The following is a 19417-nucleotide window of genomic DNA, read 5'->3' as shown; positions in this document are numbered from 1 at the left end:
TACAGGCTTGAGCCACCGCGCCCAGCCTGTTGTTGTCTTTTAAAGACTTCTCTATTGAGTTCTATTTTCCTCCTCCTCTTCCTCCTTCCCATCTATCTCCTAGAAAAACTAACCTTGTTTTTGCCCTGCAAAATGCAAGCTGAATTCAGATAGTTCATAAAAGATGAAGCCAAACATATTTCTGCATTGTTGCCTTTTTGCTCACTGATTTTCCATGACTCAAATGCAGAGAGAGCCCATAGTGCAGAGGGTGAACTTTGGCTTAGCCCACAACCAGAAAGGGAAACCCCAGTGCTTCTTCTCAACAGTTGACCAAGTGGCCCTCACACTTTCTTTCTTGTCTCTCTTTTTCTGTTTCTTTCTGAGAACACTTTCAATTAAGCCACCTATGTTCCTTGTATCACAAAAAGTAATGAGTCAGTCAAGCCTTAGGAATGTATTATCAGTTATTCTTTCAAACTAATAGGCTTATGGAAGAAAGGGATGGCTAATGCATAGATATCAGACACATGATCACAGAAGGGGAAGTTGGGGCAAAAGTGGGAGGTCAGAGGCCTATCCTCCTGCCTAGGAAGTAGAATTAGAGGGGTAGGGAAGAATGGTCTCCTTCTGATTCTGTGATGGCTTTTTATATCCCGTTAGTACTTCACAGACTGTAATGATCTTCACACAAATACTCCTGGTGACTTTTGTGTAAGTCAAGAAGCGTACCCAGTGGCTCAGGCATTTTAGTCCAGCTAGCCCCAGGAAAAGGAAGTGGATGTACACAGGTTCTTGGGCTGAGCCCTGCTTTCACTCCAGGGCCTCTGAGTGGCAAGCCCGAGGCCATGCTCTTGAGATGGACACTGCCGCAGGTCATGCTTCACGCCACACACCATGGCTGCTGAGTTTTGAGCAAAAACCAGATATCAGACTGTCTTTGGGAATGGCCTAAGCCCATTTCCTCTTAATTGCTTTCTTTAAGGCCCTGTCAAGTCTGATCACGATGAAATTGTTTGGTTGGTCTTGTGGTAGAGAAATAGCTGTGTTATGTATAGAGTGCCTTATCCAGTGGAAGCATCCATTGATGCTTCCATTTCCATTTTTAAAAATATTTTATTTTCACCATTTAGTTAATCTTTGACCATCTTGATATACTGATGTTTCTCTCTGGCCTTCCATGTGGCACAAGGATCTGCTTGTTTAACGAGCAGCATTTGTAAGTACTCAAGTAGGGGCCCTGTGATAGAGGATTGTTACTATAGCAACTTTCTTTTTTTTAGAGAAAAAGAAAACTAACCTTGTGAATGGACACATAAGAAATCATAAGAAATTAAAATGTTTCCCTCAGAGCAGAATATAGCTAGAATGCTGAAGTCTCCCTCAACCTCATGAAAAGATTTGTGTGAACAATTTCCATGCTTTGGATTGGGTATAGCAAGCTGTGGGCTCTGAATTCCCAGAATAGTGTTTTACTGTGAAAATCAAACACTTGTATTCTTTTTTCAAAGCTTTTCTTTAATTATGGAGGAGATGGCCAACATGTGGGACAATGTCACTGTCAAGCACCTAGAGGTTATGCGTATGGAGCATCTTACTTAAAAACCTCACATTCACATCTTTTAATGTGTTCCACCAATAAAGATGTGCTATTTCCTTTTCAGAGCTGTGGTCTTAGCAACTTGATGTCAGCTTTTTCAGCTCTCACAGCAGGGAAATTCAGGTGAATTCCAAACTGTGATTAGAGAGATCTGAGTGGAGTTAAAAGGAGTCAAACAATGGGAAAGAAGAACGCTCACACAGACACACATGCACACAGACCAGCTGCGTGCAAAGATAAATTGCATCTGCGTATGACTATGTTGGTGCTTGTCATGAAGCAATGAATTTGCTAGGAACAGGTACAGGTCAATGAGAGAGAAAAAAAATCTCTCTGCTGCCAAAAATAATAAAAAGGAGGAAAAAAGCACCTGTGACACTAGCTATCATGGAGGAAAAAAGGGTGTTCCTTAATGATATTGAAAGCTTAAAAATATGATGGGAAGCAAAAGCAAGAAATAAAGTGATGTCTGCTTACTATGTGAGCACAGATAGTGGAGAATGGTCTGAACTGATGCGGAGATGGATCAAGGGTTGTTGGATTGTTCTGCCCTTCCCACTCCCCCTCCCCACTCCCTTATTTTCTGACTTCTGACTATATATTTTCTTTGATGGAGAAAATGATAGGCTTGATAATACATGATAGGCATCCAAAGATCAAACTTTATTAGAGCTTCCTTATTCAGGAGCATGAAACTGTCTGGTCAAAAGCAAATCCCATATGCGACCTTAATTTAACAAGCGATTAGACCCAATCCTGATGCTTTGAAATATCTTTGGTTATCAAGATCAAATAGGATACTACTTTAAATAGGCTTTTAATATCCTTAGATTTCCTAAGAATATATGCTACCAAAATTTTCATTGAACCCACTCAATGCTGTCTATCTCTTTTGTAAGTCTCCCATGGAGTTGTTTTTTTGTTTGTTTGTTTTTTGTTTTGTTCCTTGAATAAGATTTTGCCATATACCGATATTTATTTGGAAATAAAACCCAACCAAAAGAATACCTGAATGCAACACCGATGCTTTCTCTGTAATATCTATGTTTCTTGTGGCCTGACTTCTTTCTTATCTTTTCCGCTTCAGATGCATAAAGTTCCTATTACATACAACCTGTTTAGCCACTGCAGAAGAAACAAACTATGTCTTCCACCTAGTATTTGAACAAGGAATTGCAGCCTCTCTGCATTTCCTGTTGGGATAGAAAAGAGGAGGAAAATTTGGAAGAAAAGGAACAACATAAAGTGAAAGGATTAGGCAAGATGACGGAATCATCCATTCAAGAATGTTTAACTTTGTTCCTACAAAATACCAAGTATTGTACCAGCTGCTGTGAAGGATTTAAAAATGAGCAGGAAGTCTTCTACCCTGTAACTCTTTCTAGCCACTGTCCTCTCTCTCCTTCCTCCAGTAGAGCTTTTAAGAAGAATAATCTGCCTACTTTGTTTCCCTTCGTTACCTTCCATCTACTCCTCAAAATATTACAACTTGGCACCTGTCCCCAATCACCATCAAATGCCAGATGCCACCTATATAGCTCTGCCCTATCGCAGGTGACCTCTGTAGCATTTGATGAGGTTGCTCACTCCCTCCTTGAAACACTCTCTTCTTTCATGATCTTTCAGCTCTTCCATCTCCTCTACTTTATTCCTCTCCTCCTGGCTCCTTAAATCTTGGTGTTCCCCAGAGTTTCATTCTCATCCTTTTCTCTTCTCTTTCCTCGCAATCCATTTAGACACTCACAGCCACATTCATTCCTTCAACCAATGCTTATGTGCATTTCAACCCAATCTGCACAGACAGACCAGAGTTCCCTCCAGATCTATAAACCTGAATATCTCACTAGCGGGGGATGTCTCCACTTTCATGCCCCACAGACATCTCACATTCAACATGCCCAAACTTGAACCCACCATTTTGCTTGCCTGCCATGCCCATCATGAAACACACTCCTCTCCCTATGTTCCTTTTCTCAGCAGCAAATAACTCCATCATCTACCCAGTCACTATTCCGGAAATTTGTATTTAGTCCTAATTCCTCTCTCTCTGTTACACTTCCCACATGGAATTAATCATAAACTTTGTTTGGTTTCTGGTTCCCAAGTTCTTTCTCATTCTCTCCATGTCTGCTGCTACCACCATAGCCCGGGTCCAGCTTTCACTCTGTCTTACTGAGTGCTGACACCTCATCCATCTTCAGGCTTAAGCTATCCTATCTCCCACCCACACACAAATACTTCATAGTTACAGTTATTTTTCTAAAATACATTATTGACATGTCGCTCCCCTGCTTGAAGTCCACTAATGCCCACCCGCGATCTTCATAGTGAAGCCCACGTTCCTCTGCGTGGCGTCAAAACCAGACCACACTTCTGCATCTCTCTGAGCTCATTTGTACCCACTCTTCCCAGGCCTGCTTGACTCCCATCCCTGCCCATGATGTCTATTTCTCTGAGGGCCTACTTATCACTATAGTGCTTCCCTGGAATAACCCTCCAGAGTGAAACAGATGTTTCCTCTAGTTAATACATTTTGTGGAGAGCATGGATTTTCAGACAGGAAAATCTGGTTCAATTACTGACTGGACAAACTTTGTCAAGTTGCTTACACTTTTTTTTTTTTTTTTTTTGAGACACTCAAACTATCGCCCAGGGTGTTGTGCAGTGGCATGATCACTGCAGCCTTTTTCTCTCGGGCTCAAGGGATCCTTCCACCATAGGCCCCCAAGTAGCTGGGACTAAGATGCCACCACCATGCGCAGCTAATTTTTGTATTTTTTGTAGAATCTGGGTTTTGCCATCTTGCCCAGGCTGGTCTCGAACTCCTGGACTCAAGCAGTCTGCCTGTCTTGGCCTTCCAAAGTGCTGAGATTGCAGGTAGGAGCCATTGTGTCCAGCCTGCTTACACTTTTATAGCCTTATTTTTCTCGTCTGTAAAATGAAGTTTCTTTTATCCATCTCTCAACATTGTTGTAAGGATTTAATAGTAATAATAGCTGGTATTATTGGTCAGTTTCTATGTGTCAGAAACTGCTTTAAGCAGTCTACATGTATTTATTTAATCTTTATATTACCGCAGCCCTATAAGGATAATGATTATGTGTATTTTACAGATGAGATAACTGAGGTACATTAGTTAGATGACTTGGCCAAGGTCACACTACTAGTAAGTAGGGGAGCTGGAATTCATGAGATGATATTTAGAAAGCACCTTTTATTAAGTAGTCACCGAATAAATGCCGTTTGCTTCTTCTCTTTCCTGAGGTATGCTGTGTTCTATGGGAGACCCAGAAGACTACATAAAAATCATAGCTGACTATTAAAGATGGGGAAAGCTAAAGTGTGTTTTCTACTGTCACTCACCACAGAATACTCCTGATACCAGGAGTTTGGTGGTGATAGTGGAGAGGTCCCCACACACCAACCAAGCAATTTTCTAGCCGACACGAACTGGGTGTTTCATAAATTAACTTAATTATTACACTGTCTACCTGAGAGAGCACCAGATTTCACAGATTAAGGGCTCAGGCCCATAAGACTCTCCCTCACTTCAGATGCCAGTCACAAGCCCTAGGTTGTGACCTGTGCTTCTGACCAACCAGCTATAAATTGGGGTTCCTATTACCTCCTCTTCGGGTTTGATTCATTTGCTAGAGTAGCTCGTAGAACTCAGGGAAACACTTAACATTTGCCAGTTTATTATAAAGGATATTATAAGAGCTACCCAGAACAACCAGATGGAAGAGATGCATAAGGCAAGGCCGGTTGAAAGAGGCTCAAAGCTTCCATGCCCTCCCTGGGTGCCCTACCTCTAGGCACCCTCAGGTGTTCAGCAACCTGGGAGCTCCTGAACCGTGTCCTTTTGGAATTTTATGGAGGCCTCATTACGTAGAGGTGATTGATTAAATCATTGACCACTGGTGATCAACACAACCTTTAGCCCCTCTCTCCTCCCTGGAGGTTGGTGGTGAAGCCGAAAGTCCCAAACCTCTCATTGGAAGGCTGGTTTCCCTGGCAACCAGCTCCCCCCTCCTGAGGCTATCCAGTAGCCCCCAGCCATCAGTCATCTCATTAGCTTACAAAGAAACACTTACCATGTTAGAGAACCCAAGGGTTTTAGTAACTGTGTGCCAGGACCCAGGGGCAGAGAGCAAATACATTTCTTATTATATCACAGTGTCACACCAGCATTTATTAAGCATTTATTATTTGTCACATTTTGAGTTACAGACTTTATACACATTATCTTATTTGAGACTCATTACAACCACTGAATTGGAACTATTAACCCCATTATTCAGAGGAGGAAACTGAGGCCCAGCGATGTTACGTAAACTACCTCAAAGCTCCTATCTCATAGAGGACAGAACAAGGACTTAAATTCAGATCTCTGAGGCCAAAGCTTGGGCTCTTAACCACTACAATATATTGCTGTGAAAGATAATAGGAGACACAAAATGGTGTTTAGAATCTTGCCGGGGGACTGCAAAAGACATAATAACAGTTATAAGCCAAAAACATGAAATACACAAGGAAGGCAAACCATGAACAGAGTGGCTTTCAGGGACACAAATAATAGAGCAGTGATCACAATTAGGCTCTGAGGAGTGAGTTTTGAGCTGAGATTTGAGGCCAGTGAAGAAAATACACTGGTCAAAAAAAAAAAAGAAAAAGAAAAAGGACTCTGTTCATAGTTACAATGGCATATTTAGAGTCTTGACAAATGCAGCGAAGTGGGCATGTGTAAGGAAGCACTTTATCCTCTAGCAACCTAACTAGTGGATACAAGATATTAATCATGATACAGGTACAGCGAAGAAATGTATATTTTAGGGTGGGGGGGCAGCTGAAGTCCGAGTGGCATCAATCCTGCTGACATCTTGGATTAAAAGCAATTTACAAGGCTGTAGCTGGTGAGCTTTCTCTGCTTAAATCTGTCCTGCATTGTGTCTGAAAGGCAAATGAAATAAACAGCAGTAATATTTTCAAGGATTAGGGACTCACTGAGTTAAGGCTGCGCTTTTAAAATTTTCAGCAGACTCAAGCAACACTGTAAAGTGTTCTTTAAGGAATGCTAGAGAATGAGCTCCTTGAAGTATCTGATTATCTCAGGCCCGTTCAGAATGGGTGGATATTTCCTTCTAATCAGGGGCAGTCAGTTAGCAGATACGCAAAGGCTCAGGTTAGTGTGCTCTGCTGTGTCTCCTTTAAGATGATGAATTCATAGAAAGGAACTGTAACATATTCTTGTTTAAAGATAAGCTTCAAGAAATTCCTAAGCATGTTCTGAGAAACAGTGGTTCTCATCAAATGAAGAGGGGTTACTGCTTTGACAAAGAGAATTACCATTGATTCACAATTTTGACTGGCTAAAAGTTTTATTTTTCAATATAAGTGAGGTGGTATTTTTTCCTCTTCAAAGAATATGGCCACACATGAAGAATCAAAATCTGTCAGGTGGAGAATGCATCTCAGTCATATAATTACTGAGCTGAGCAAGTCAGATCAAAGTGAGGGCATTGTATTGCTATAGGACATTGCTTCAAAGAGGAGTTGAACTGCAACAATATAAAGGCTTTATTGTCCTCCATCCTAACTTCATTTAAATAATCAAGAAACATTTTCCATAAGTGGCAAGTAGTGGGATTTTAAAGCCTGGTTTAAAAAGTCTGCATTCAGGCCTTATGGAAAGCAAAGGAACTTTTCTATCAGCCATTAAAAATTCTCATTTCCAGGCATGAAAGGCTTAAATTGCCTGGAGTGTAGGTTTCGTTTTTGTTTTTGTTTTTCCATTATAACCAAATATCTTAGTAAACTTCTTCATATTTCATAGAGCTAGTTAGGCAATTTCCCCTTAGATGTGTCTTTGATGTGAAAATAAACATAGACTGGAGTGAAAGTTGAGGTACCTTCTAAGAGAGTATCTGTCTAAATGGTTCATAGTTGCTCAGGCTAACATTAGCCCAGAGAAAACACATATCAACACTTTATATTGAGCCTAGATACAGTTGCTATAAGAAAAATATTTCTTCAAAACTTTCAAAAGAATGATGACATCAATGCCAAAAACATCAAAGAAGCTGTTTGGTGCTTTCAGGTACTTTGCCAAACTACCTTCTAAATGCTGCTTAACATTCCTTTGTAATGGAGTTAAAGATGAGCCTGAAATTGCAGGGACCTCTTAAAATGTCTGATCATCCTACCTGTGTCTCCAGGTGATTGCATCCAAACCAGTTAACACATTGCAGTCCTGGGTTGTCCAAACGTGATTCAGATTGAAGTTTTATTTTCAGAATGCTTTTGTGCATTGAGGGGAGAATTGGTGGAGCTGTAATCTCCAGACCTCCCCTGGGAATGCCATGGAGAGAGATGTGGAAACAATAGACACCCTGTTGGAATTCTGCTGTCATGGAACAGCACCTCTCAGTCTTCATTCATAATGCTCTCCTTTCATAAAGGATGTGGAAGAGTGGGGTTAATGACCAATGTGGAAAGTTGAAAGAGAAACCAAAATAAATGTGTCCATTTGGCCTCTCTCCAGCATTTCAACTTTAATTAATCAAGAAAAATATGCATTTATCTTATGAAAACTTTATTTTGAGTGTGATTATTGGTTTTATTCTTTGTTTTAGTTAGGAATTATTTGCTGCAGGTAATAAAAGCCCTCTTGAAGTATCTCAAGCAAAAATGAAAATTGGGAGGGGGGAGATTTATTGGAAGGTTATGAGGCATTTCTACTGTAGCAGATATAATTGAGTCTCCCAACGTTCTGGAATTAGGAATTGGAAAGTTTTCAGGACATTTTTCTCGCTCCCCCTTTCACTGCGCCATCCCTCTTCACTTCTTTCCCCCTTCTCCTTCTTTCAATCTAGTCTCTCATGATAGCTTCTCCTTCTGCATGAGTTTTATTCTCTTATCTCTTTAGACTTGCTTTCCCTGTCTATTGCTGTGCACGGCTGAGAATGACTGCGATACAGGCGGCCTTCCATATCTCTTATTTCAAATGCCTACAGATACTGCTAAAAAGACCTGGTTTCAATTCTGGATTACTAGAAGAGCACTTAAAAGGGCCAGCTTGAGTCAAATGTCTACTTTGATCCAGTCTGCTGGGAGAAATGAAATGTTCCACTTCAGGCTCCTTCTACTAGGAAATGTAGGGTCAGATTCCCAGAGAAGGGGAGTTAGCAAGGGCAGATGAATTCAATAAATGTTCATTTAAGTCTTAATTATTTAGTTAATATATGTTCAATATAGAAAAATTAGAAAGTGCAGACATATGAGCAAAGTAGAAGAGAAAAATTTATCATCATGCCACCACCAGAAAGTACTTCAGCATCTCGACGTGTTTTCTTCTAGACATTTTTATTTGCTTTAAATAATCTTTTTTATTGTATATTTATTTGGATTATATTGAGAATGAGATTTGTCATTCAAATCTCAAGACAAACATGACTCAGGCTTCGCTTTCTAGGGCTTGTTTTATAACATGTGGAGACAGACTTAAAAATTGGAAGCTAATTAATAAAAGTATTTGGAAATTATAGTAGGTACTGTAAAGGAGGCAAGATATAGAAAACAAACATGAAAATGTACTTTAAATGGAATGGCCGTGGAATATCTCTGTGAGGGTCGCATTAAGTTGAGACTTAAGGAAAAGAAGGAGCTAACTGTGATAAGAGAAGGAAGAGTTACTTGAAGGCAGAGCAAATCCGTTTAGAGGGAACAATATATGCAAAAGGCCTGCATCTGAAATGGAAATGATCTTTTGTGTTCTTAGAATTAAAAACAAACCAAAAAATGTAGTGTAGCTGGAGCTTGGGTTAAGGAGATCCCTTTTGTTGCTATCTAGAGAACACACTGGGGCAGAAAGAGGTGAGATGTGGGGTCAGAGTCACCAAATGTAGATGGAGAATACTCGGTTGCTCATGTTCTTAAAGCAGAAGGAGCCTGAAGAAGAATGAAGAATGTGACCTGAGAGAAAGAGACAGGGAAGGACAGGATAGGGGCCTTTCATACCCATTGATTTTGGGTAAACCATTGAAGGTGAAGGGAGAAATGCTGCCATGAAGTTAGGGGTGGCTGTGCTTCATATTATTTCCCAAAAAGAAAGGAGCTTTTTGGTAGCCGTGTTCAAACTCCAAAATAATGAATAAACAACCCTAAAACACTGTTAGGGCACTCTCCCTGCCAGATGGGATTTGCTGATATTTAAACTGGTTCCTCTATGGTTGGACAAAGAGTTGCTAAGAATCAGTTATATGGCTTATAAAGGGGGCATGGTTCATGGCCAATGGCAGAGAAACATAGATGCCCCATAAACTGACTCATCTGATGTTCCCAGGCTACTAAATGCCTGATAAGTCACATTGTCAGACAGTCATTGAGTGCTTTCCTGGAACAGAGTTTGGACGGGCATGTGGGAGTGGATGAGAAGCACAAGATACTGTCTCTTCTGTTGGCTTCTGTAATCATACTGAAGTGAAAAAACTTACAGACCTGAATCAATTACCAAGAAGAATATAAGACAGAAAGTGCTAAAATCATTACAGCAGGGAGAAAAATATGAGGGAAAGTAGGATGGACCTTGAGATACGCCCTTTAGAGAAAGCTTTCCAGACTGGGCCCTTCAAGCAAAAGGAGAGAGAGAAGCCACTTGATTAATGATACTTAATGCTTTGTGCATTCTGCTGAGGAGGGCATTTAGAAATTTCATGAGAATTGCCAACATTTTAGACATAGCATTTACTTTGGATTTGCTTTGATATATTTTGGGCAAAAAGTGAGTCATGGTTAAAGTATTTCGTGCACAAAGCTGCTGGATTTTTCAGGCTTTTACAGAATATTATGTGCATTTCTCTGTTAAACACAAAGGGTCTATCTCTGAATGGCCCCTCAGATCCTTGCTTTATTACAATTGCAGTAACTAGTCAGTATGACTAAGGATATAGTCAGCAGGGTCATCCTATTGGTTATCACTGAATGGATCTGGAATGATATTGTTTAATGTAGTAGACTACATGGGAAAATAACTCTAGTTTGAACTTTTTAATTTAATATAAACATCCCCCTGTCATTGGACAACAAGTTTTGTTTACACTGCCACTAGCAGAATATCATAATATGAAACATGATATTCATTTGAATATTTGAGGGGTACTTCATTGTAAGGGAGTGGGATTCCTTTTCTAGCTTTCTCAGGCAGAGTCTCTCCTATCTACAACAATAAGGCCATGTGCAAGTTTCCAGAACAATTATCATATTGTATTACTATTTTTCGCTATGTTTCCAGACAGACTGGTAAATTCCTTTTTGTTTGTTTCTTTTTGTTAATTCTAGCATTAATTGAAAACAGTGGGTATTTGTTGTTGTTGTTGTTGTTGTTGTTGTTGTTGTTGTTTTTGAGACAGAGTCTTGCTCTGTTGCCCAGGCTGGAGTGCAGTGGTGCAATCTTGGCTCACTGCAAGCTCCACCTCCCACGTTCATGCCATTCTCCTGCCTCAGCCTCCCAAGTAGCTGGGACTATAGGCGCCCACCACCATGCCTGGCTAATTTTTTCTATCTTTAATACAGACGGTGTTTCACCATGTTAGCCAGGATGGTCTCAATCTCCTGACCTCGTGATTTGTCTGCCTCGACCTCCCAAAGTGCTGGGATTACAGGCGTGAGCCGCCACGCCCAACTGAAAACAGTGTTTTAAGAGCAATGTTCTGGGCTCTTTTTGAGCTTTAACTACGTGGTCCTTGCATTAACCCTATGATGTAGGCACCATTATAGAATGTACAGCTGGTGCTAAATAAGTATCTATTGAATGAATGGGTAAACAAATTCAATGTTACAGATGAGGAGAAAAATTTCTGGTTTTATTACCTTCCTTTTCTCTTTTTCTAGCACATGCCTTGTCCATAGGATAGTCAGGATAACAGTGGGAAGTGTCAGACCAGCTTGAACAGTACTTGTCAGACCAGAACTTGAACAGTAAGGTTCAAGTTCACCTCTCTTACTGAAAAAGAGCTGCCGGTGACGGAGCTTTGCTCTGAGCTTGGAATAATGCTGATGCTTTACATGCATGCTGCTAGTCCCCACTAAAACCCTGAGACATGGGGTATTATTGTCCATATCATACAGGTAAGGTAAGTGACTAGTTTAGACGTGTGCAGTAAGTAGGAAGAGAGAAGCATTTGGAACCCAGGTTTATTGGCGGTTGAGTCTTGCGCTCTTTCTAGATCCCACAGCTTCCCATTTATCTTGATAAGAGAAGATGTGTCCCTTTCCAAGGTAGTGTTGCACTGGTTCACTTCCCCTTCTCCTCAATGACTATTTTGTTGGTTAAAGATAAACTTGGAACATTCTCCATGGGGAAGTGATGGAAGTGTCCACACTGACAAAATGCTATCATGAAATGCCTTTTTTTCTGTCTTGTAATGATGAGTGTTTCCAAGGCAAATTCCAAGTCATTTAGTTACTCTTCCACAAGCCAACCATTAAATCTAAGAAAGGGGAGGTGGGGAAGGCATCAAATAAATTTTGAATACGGGAGAGCTTGGTATTGAGTACCTTCAGAAGGGCAGTATGTTGACTGCTTTTCTCTATATAGAACCTGAATTCGCATTGCTCCTGCTTCTATATAAAGCTGTATCTTGGGCTTCATAAAGAGTAGCTATTTTGGGCTAGGCACAGTGGCTCACAGCTGAAATCCCAGCAATTTGGGAGATCAAGGCAGGAGGATACCTTGAGTCCAGGAGTTCCAGGCTACCCTGGGCAACATAGTGAGACTCCATCTCTACAAAAAAACTTAAAATTAGCCAAGTGTGTTGGCACATGCCTGTAGTCCCAGCTACTCCAGTGGCTGAGGGGAAAGGATCACTTAAGCCTGGGTGGTTGAGGCTGCAATGAGCCAAGATTGTGCCACTACACTCCAGCCTAGATGGTCCCAGTTCTGTCTGGTTCCAGACAGAACCAGATCCTGTCTCAGAAAAGAAAAAGAAGAAGAAGAAGAACAAAAGCTATTTTGTTGACTAAAATAGTCACATTTCTCAGGGTACAAACCTTATGGAACAAAGTTATGGAACCAATTTTCTAGAAAGATCTAATATGCCTCCTCTGACCCTTACACTAAAAACAACAACAAAAAGTCCGGGTGCGGTAGGTCACACCTGTAATCCCAGCACTTTGGGAGGCCGAGGTGGACAGATTACTTGAGGTCAGGAGTTCAAGACCAGCCTGACCAACATGGTGAAACTCTGTCTCTACTAAAAATACAAAAATTAGTCAGATGTAGTGGTGCACACCTGTAATCACAGCTACTCGGGAGGCCAAGGCAGGAGAATCACATGAACCTGGGAGGCAGAGTTTGCAGTGAGCCGAGATCATGCCACTGCACTCCAGCCTGGGCGAGAGAGTGAGACTCCATCTCAAGAAAAAAGAAAAAGAAAGAAAAACAACAACAACAAAAGCCCTAAAACATAAAACAACAAACAAAAAAACCTCACATGTTTTCTTGAAGGAGTGAAAGTACGAGTTACTGAAATTCATAAGGAAACATGCCCTGGCCCCGTGTCTGCTCCACTGCTTCCACCCAGGAAGGGCATGGAGTCCAGATGGGGCTTCCACTTGCACCCCAGCTTTGCAGTCCTGTCAGGAAGCTCAGCAACACTTTGTGTCAATCACAAAGCTTCACACACCCCTTCACTTCTGGTTCACATGAATGACAATACATTTTTTTCACAGTTCTAGTTCTCAGGGCTTCACATTCTAGTGACTTCAGGGTTTAAAGGAAAATAAGCAATGGGCAGGTATGGTGGCTCACGCCTATAATCTCTATAACCTTTGGGAGGCCGAAGCAGGAGGATGGCCAGAGCCCAGGAGTTCGAGACCAGCCTGGGCAACATGGCAATACTGCATCTCTACTAAAAAATGTATTAAAATGTTGTTTAAAAAGTAAAAACAAAAGGAAAATAATCACTCAAGCAAAATTCTAGTGGAACCATTAATTTGCTTGTGAATTTGATATGAAAATGTTCCCCACAAGCCATAACCTCCTTTTTTAGCATTGTTTTACTGCTCCCGCTCAATAGTTAGAAGGATCCCGTTTCCCAGGCACTGAGGTCAACGAATAATTATTAAAACACCTAGAATATGCCCAGCATTGTGGTAGGTACTGAAAGAAACTTGGAGAAGTATAAGGCAATGAATGCCCACTTTCAAAGAGCTTAAAATCTGGTTGGGCAAACCTGATTACTGTGTGGCCACAAAATAATATCTAGTAATACAGGGAAGCTCAGAACTTGATAGGGCCAAATAAGAAGTGAAGGTTCTTTCTGTCTTTAGTAAAAGCCTGACAATCCTATTTTGTGCTGGGGCTAGAAAGGCAGGGAGGAATTACTCTCACCTCCAAATACTTGAGGAGCTAGAATTGACTATTCCTGGATCCTAAATATTTTTACTTCAAGAATCAAATCAAGAGTCATACATTATCTTTCGAGTTGGTCTCTTTCTAATGTTATCTATCCACAATCCTATCTCTAATCAACCATGAGTAAAATAGCCCGAGGAAAGTTTACAGATGATGGAACCAAGATATTCCCTTGAGTATGTAGGCAGTGGCAGATTTGGTTCTTGTGTTTATGCCTGGTTGAGAAAGACAGAAGTCTACTTGGGGTGAAAAAAAGTGACCTATGGACTGAATTGTTACCTTTGTGTGGCACATTCCCTGTTTCTAGGGCAGCACCGGAGACAAAGAATGCATTTATTTTGTGGAAAGGGATGGGGGCAGGGGAAGAAACAGAAACCAGAGGATTGTGCAATAATGGCATTTTCAAATCCCTCCAGAAAGTTTATGTTTCAAGTCCTTTGGAAAAGTGAAGCATAGCTGTTTAAAAAGAAGCAGTTTACTGAGGACCCCCGTCCCAGTTCTGCTGTGCTGGATTTTCCTCGTTCCTAGGCGTTCTCATACCCTCAACCCCAGCTGTTGGGGCAGGCGGGCCACTGTGTCTGGACCCTGCCCCGGACAGGCCTATGCCTTTCCCAAGCAGAGACCGCAGGCCTCAAATAGCATCTAGGTGTCCAAATGGAAGAATGAGAACAAGGACGGGAGTGAAAAGAAACAGTTTGCTGAATCTCAGCAAAAGAAAATACAGTGATTTCTGTGTCATCTGCAAACCAGACTGGACTTGCCTTGTTGAAAATCATTCCCAAAACAAGCCCCTTCTTCGGATGGCCAGTGAAAGGGTGATATTAAATGCACAGTTTCATGAATTAAACATAATTGTGAGGCACAGATTTATCATGCAAAATAAAACATGCTTCTTATCCACCTAGGTGAGATGTAGTGCTGATTGGAAGCCTTTACATCCTGCTGCTGGCTTAATCATCTGCATATTTTCCCTCGTGCCAGGGATGACTTGATAGGATATGGTTCAGAACTCTCTCTGCTGCTTAGTAAATCGTTTTGACTGAGCGAATGACCTTTTGTCTCTTTCCTGTCCTATATTGGAGCCTTGGGAATGATGGCCTGAACTCTCTCCATCAACCTCCCACCAATGATGTCATCATTCTCTCCTTGCCATCCAACCCCCTGTGTCCCGAATGCCCTTACCCCTGCCCTGTGCTCACAACGCATCTTCATTCTATTGGCCTTTTGTCTTGGCTATCTGGGTTCACTGTGTCCAGAACACTGTCAGCATTTGGCAAGGTAGAGGCCGAAAGAGAAGACAGCAGTATGGTTAGTGGTTCAGAATTTGGACTTTGGAACCAGACATGTCTGGGCTGGCATCTTGCCTCCATATCTTTACTGTGTAATCTTAATGTCAGGAACCTCAATTTTTTCACTTATGAAATGGGTATATAAGAACACAAGCCTCAGAGAGCCATGAGATTAAACAAGAACTTATGCCACAGAGTGCCTGTCTAGAATAAGCATTCAGTACACAATAGTTAAGAGGTGAGAGGCTTTCATAGAACATAGGTACTCTTGCCTTTGAAGCCCCTTATTCCTTAAAAAATATTAAAAATTGTATTTTATGACTGTGTTGGCATAAAGATAGATATATTAACATATATTGAAACAGTTAAATTAACATATCTTGAAACAGTTCTTCAACCTAAAATCTTATTTTTTTCCTTCTGTTCTGTAACTGTTGTGAGCCCTGGGCACTGTGTGTCCCATGCCTAATAGGTAGGTCAGCCCTTGGGGAAGGATTTGTTTTGGAGATACTTCCCTTTACCTTTCCAGTATCATTAACTGTTTTCTGGAAGATTCAGGCCCTGCTGCCCCTCAGGACATTACTACCCTAATACTTCTCCTTTCCCCCTTCTCTTTTCTCCCAACCACCCAAAAGGTCCACAGTGCGGAGCTCCAGTGCGGAGCTCCCAACTCCCATAGTCTTACCCCCAGCCTTCTCTGTTTAAACCCTTGCCTTTATTCCCCACCATTCCCCTGATTAGGTCTTGTTCCCTTAGGACTTTATTCTTGTTCTGGTAAGTTGGCATTGAATTTTCTCATAAACTGTTTCTCCTTGGGGTATTATTGACTGTATTTTCTCCTCTGTTGCTTCTGGAATATTTGCATCTTGAGAGACTCTATAATATAATTCAAACTCATGTATCTAATGGAAGAATTTTAGTCCAGCAAAGGAGATATTTCAAAGCAAAAAGTGATCCCTGAGAATCATTTAGATTGTATGGTGCTGGTGCCGGTAGCTTGGTGCCTACTGCATGTAGACATTCAGTGGGCCTCGGTGTTATAACTAGTTTAGAAACTTCTAGAAGGTAGGGCACAGCCTATCCCCAAAATTCTCTTGGTAAAGTATCATGCCCAGTGAAATTCTGATGGGTGTCTTTTATCCTAATGTAATCACACGTGACTTCTTCTGTCCCCCATCTTAAGGAATCCCTCCAGCTGTGCTTGGGGGTGACCTTACACTACCACATATAGTGCCTGGAACCCAAACTTCCCTCCTTTATTGCTTGTTATTTTCTGGCTTTGGGTAGGATAATGATCTCAGAGATAATCCCATTTATAAAGGAGAGGAAAACTATGGCCCAGAAAAGTGGAGTATTTTTCCTAAAGTAACAAAGCAACTTAATGGAAGAATCAGGACGAGATCCCTGGCTTCCTGAAGACACAGGTGTGGGTACCATTTACCTGTGTCAGGGCCTAGGGTGTCACTTACTACAGAGCACAGGCAGTGCAGTGGGAATGCCTGGTTTGATTCCTGACTTCGTTGCTTACTCTGTCTGTCCTTTGAAAAGATACTCAATCTCTAAACCTGTTTTCTCCTCTGCAAAATGGGGGAGGGGAAGAAATAATATCAACTTTATAGAGTTGTGAAGATTCTGAGAGTTGTGAGAATTAAATAAGGTTATTCACATAAAGTGCTTAGTACAACATCTCACACGCAGGCCTTCAATAAATGACTCATTATTATACAATTATCACTAATTCTATTACTGTCTCTACACTCCTCATGGCCTAAAGAAAGTGTGACTGCTGTTTCCCAGAGCGCGTACTGCACTGCCCAGGGAGTGGCCAGAGCAGTGAGAGAATCTGGCTGAACAGGTTTTTTCAAAGCAGTGGAAAATAAATCAAAGGTGATAACCCAAATTTAGAAAAAGAATGTACTGCTTTGTTTGTTCTTTCCTAGTTGTGAAAGAACCTTCAAAATGCAATTTATGCTGAAATAAATCAGAAGCAACATGGCTGACACTCTCTGGTCTGTGTTCTTCCTGACCCCATGAGGATAGACAGTGGTGACTTTGAGTTTCTGCTGAATGTGGTGATAGCTGACCGTGTTCTGTGATGATGTCTACACCAGTGAGTGAACAAGATTAGGAGTCAGCAAATCATGCAGAGATAGCAGAGATGCGGGGAGAGGGGAAGCTTCACACCCAGGTACAAAGCATGCCCAGCCCCTTGCTGCAAATTGTTCGTCACTAAATGTGATCTCAGGGAACTTGGTTAGAACTTTTGGTTGAAAGTAACAGACACCCAATTTGTATTAGCTTAAGCAACAGGGAAATTCATTATAATGATTCCATAGTGTATCAGAGAAAACAAGCAGAGATGCAGAGCTGACCTGGGATTGGAAACAAGCTCCTGAATGATATTAAACATGTGTCTCTCCTCTGCTTCATTTTTCTCTCTTTCTACAGATGTGCTTCCTCTATGGCTCTAGTTAACATAATGGAACAACAGCTCACAAGTTTTGTAGATGCAGCCACCTAAAGAGAGCCTGGTCTCACTTTCTCCAAATCCAAAATTCCCATGGAAGGGAGTAATCGCCCTGCCTTGGGTCAGATTCCTTTCTCTGATTACCAATCATCAATGATACAGGTTATAATCTGTTGTACCAACATGGCATATTCACCATAACTATTTACCATCTGTGAGTGAGCAAAACTACAGATAAGGGATGACTGAAACAAGTACTGATGAGCCAGATGATAAAAAGCAGATTTCCGCCCCCACCCCCAGCTGTATACTGCATCCTGGCTGTTCTCATATTCCTCATCCTTTTACCTGAAATCTAGGATGTCTCTGTAGTTACTGCCCCTGGCCCCTTCATGCTAGGTTGACCCTAGCCCTAAACAAGTTAATTAGAGCATGGTAGAGTGTAAATGACATGGGCTTTAGAACCACACAAACCTTGAGTTAAAGCCCACTTGCTAGCTGTGTGACCCTGGGCAAGTTACTTAGCCTGTCTGAGTATTGGTTTCCTTATTTATAAATTAAGGGTAATAATACCTTTCTAATGGGATTGATGTGCAGATGAAGGGCAATAAAGTAACCATATTCAAGTGTTCGGTATGTAATACATACTCAGTTATGTTAATTTCCTTTTCTTGATTAGTCTACCTAGAAATCTTCAGGCAGGTGAGAGAGTAGCCATAAGTGAGAAGACAAGAAAGGAGAAGTGATCGAATTTTCTATCTAGGAAATGTCTTCTTTGCCTCAGGTATTTTACGGTTATGCTGAGCAAACACTGAATAATTTCAGTGGGTCTGCAGCACTGAGAAAGCCACACTTTGATAGATATGGTCTCTCACTTCAGAGACAAATCAGCAAGGATATGAGGATGAATGATGAATGTTTTATGTTTCTTTTTAATTTATGAGTGTGATTATATGGCTCTTAAGTCTTTCTCTGTAAATTTTAAGGCTCATAAAGTATAATCTGATTGCTAGGTTGTGAATGAAGTGCTTTAACATTCATGAAAAGCTTAAACATATTGCTGTTTAGAGATATGCTCCCCTTTCAGAATGTAGTAAGCCACACTTTTTCTATAAATTGTTGTTTATTGAGTTGTTACTGTAACAGGCACTTTCTAAACTTTTATATGCATTATCTCATCCCTTCCTGTGAGTTAAGTGCTATCGTCCCCATTTTCTGGATTAAAAAATTGAGGCTCAGGTAAGTTGCCGAGGTCACATAGCATCCAGTGACAGAATTGGCACTTGAGCTCAGTTTAGTCTGCTTCCAGAGCCTAAGCAATTAACACTTTCATTTTGGTAATCAGATTTAGATATAGAAAACAGAAGAAATGAATTCCCAGGAAAATCGGTGCTTAAAGTATCTCATATTAGAAATGATCATCTCATGGCTTTTGTGTGTCCACATAAGTTTGCTACATAGGCTTTGATGCAAAGCAGTGGAATTATAGGAAGAAAAATAGATGAACAATAATAGAATATCTCTTTAGACCTGAGAACTATTCTAATTACTTACTTAGAGGATAATAGTGATGAAGGGGTTGGGTCTGTGAAAAAAAAAGAAACTAGAGGTTTGGTCCCAGCTTTAGACTTGTGAGTGTTTTCTATCTTGCTTAAAATTGTGCACACTCT

General features: G+C 41.0%; 1 protein-coding gene across 4 annotated transcripts in view; it reads left to right on the top strand.

Annotated features, from left to right (window-relative positions):
• MAML2 (mastermind like transcriptional coactivator 2) overlaps positions 1-19417 on the top strand; it is a 376279-nt gene that overhangs the window by 233224 nt on the left and 123638 nt on the right. The gene's annotated exons all lie outside the window — the stretch shown is intronic.

This window comes from Trachypithecus francoisi, unplaced genomic scaffold (assembly GCF_009764315.1).
Source record: "Trachypithecus francoisi isolate TF-2019V2 unplaced genomic scaffold, Tfra_2.0 Lachesis_group8, whole genome shotgun sequence".
NCBI lineage: Eukaryota > Metazoa > Chordata > Mammalia > Primates > Cercopithecidae > Trachypithecus > Trachypithecus francoisi.
This window is presented reverse-complemented; position numbering and strand designations above follow the sequence as displayed.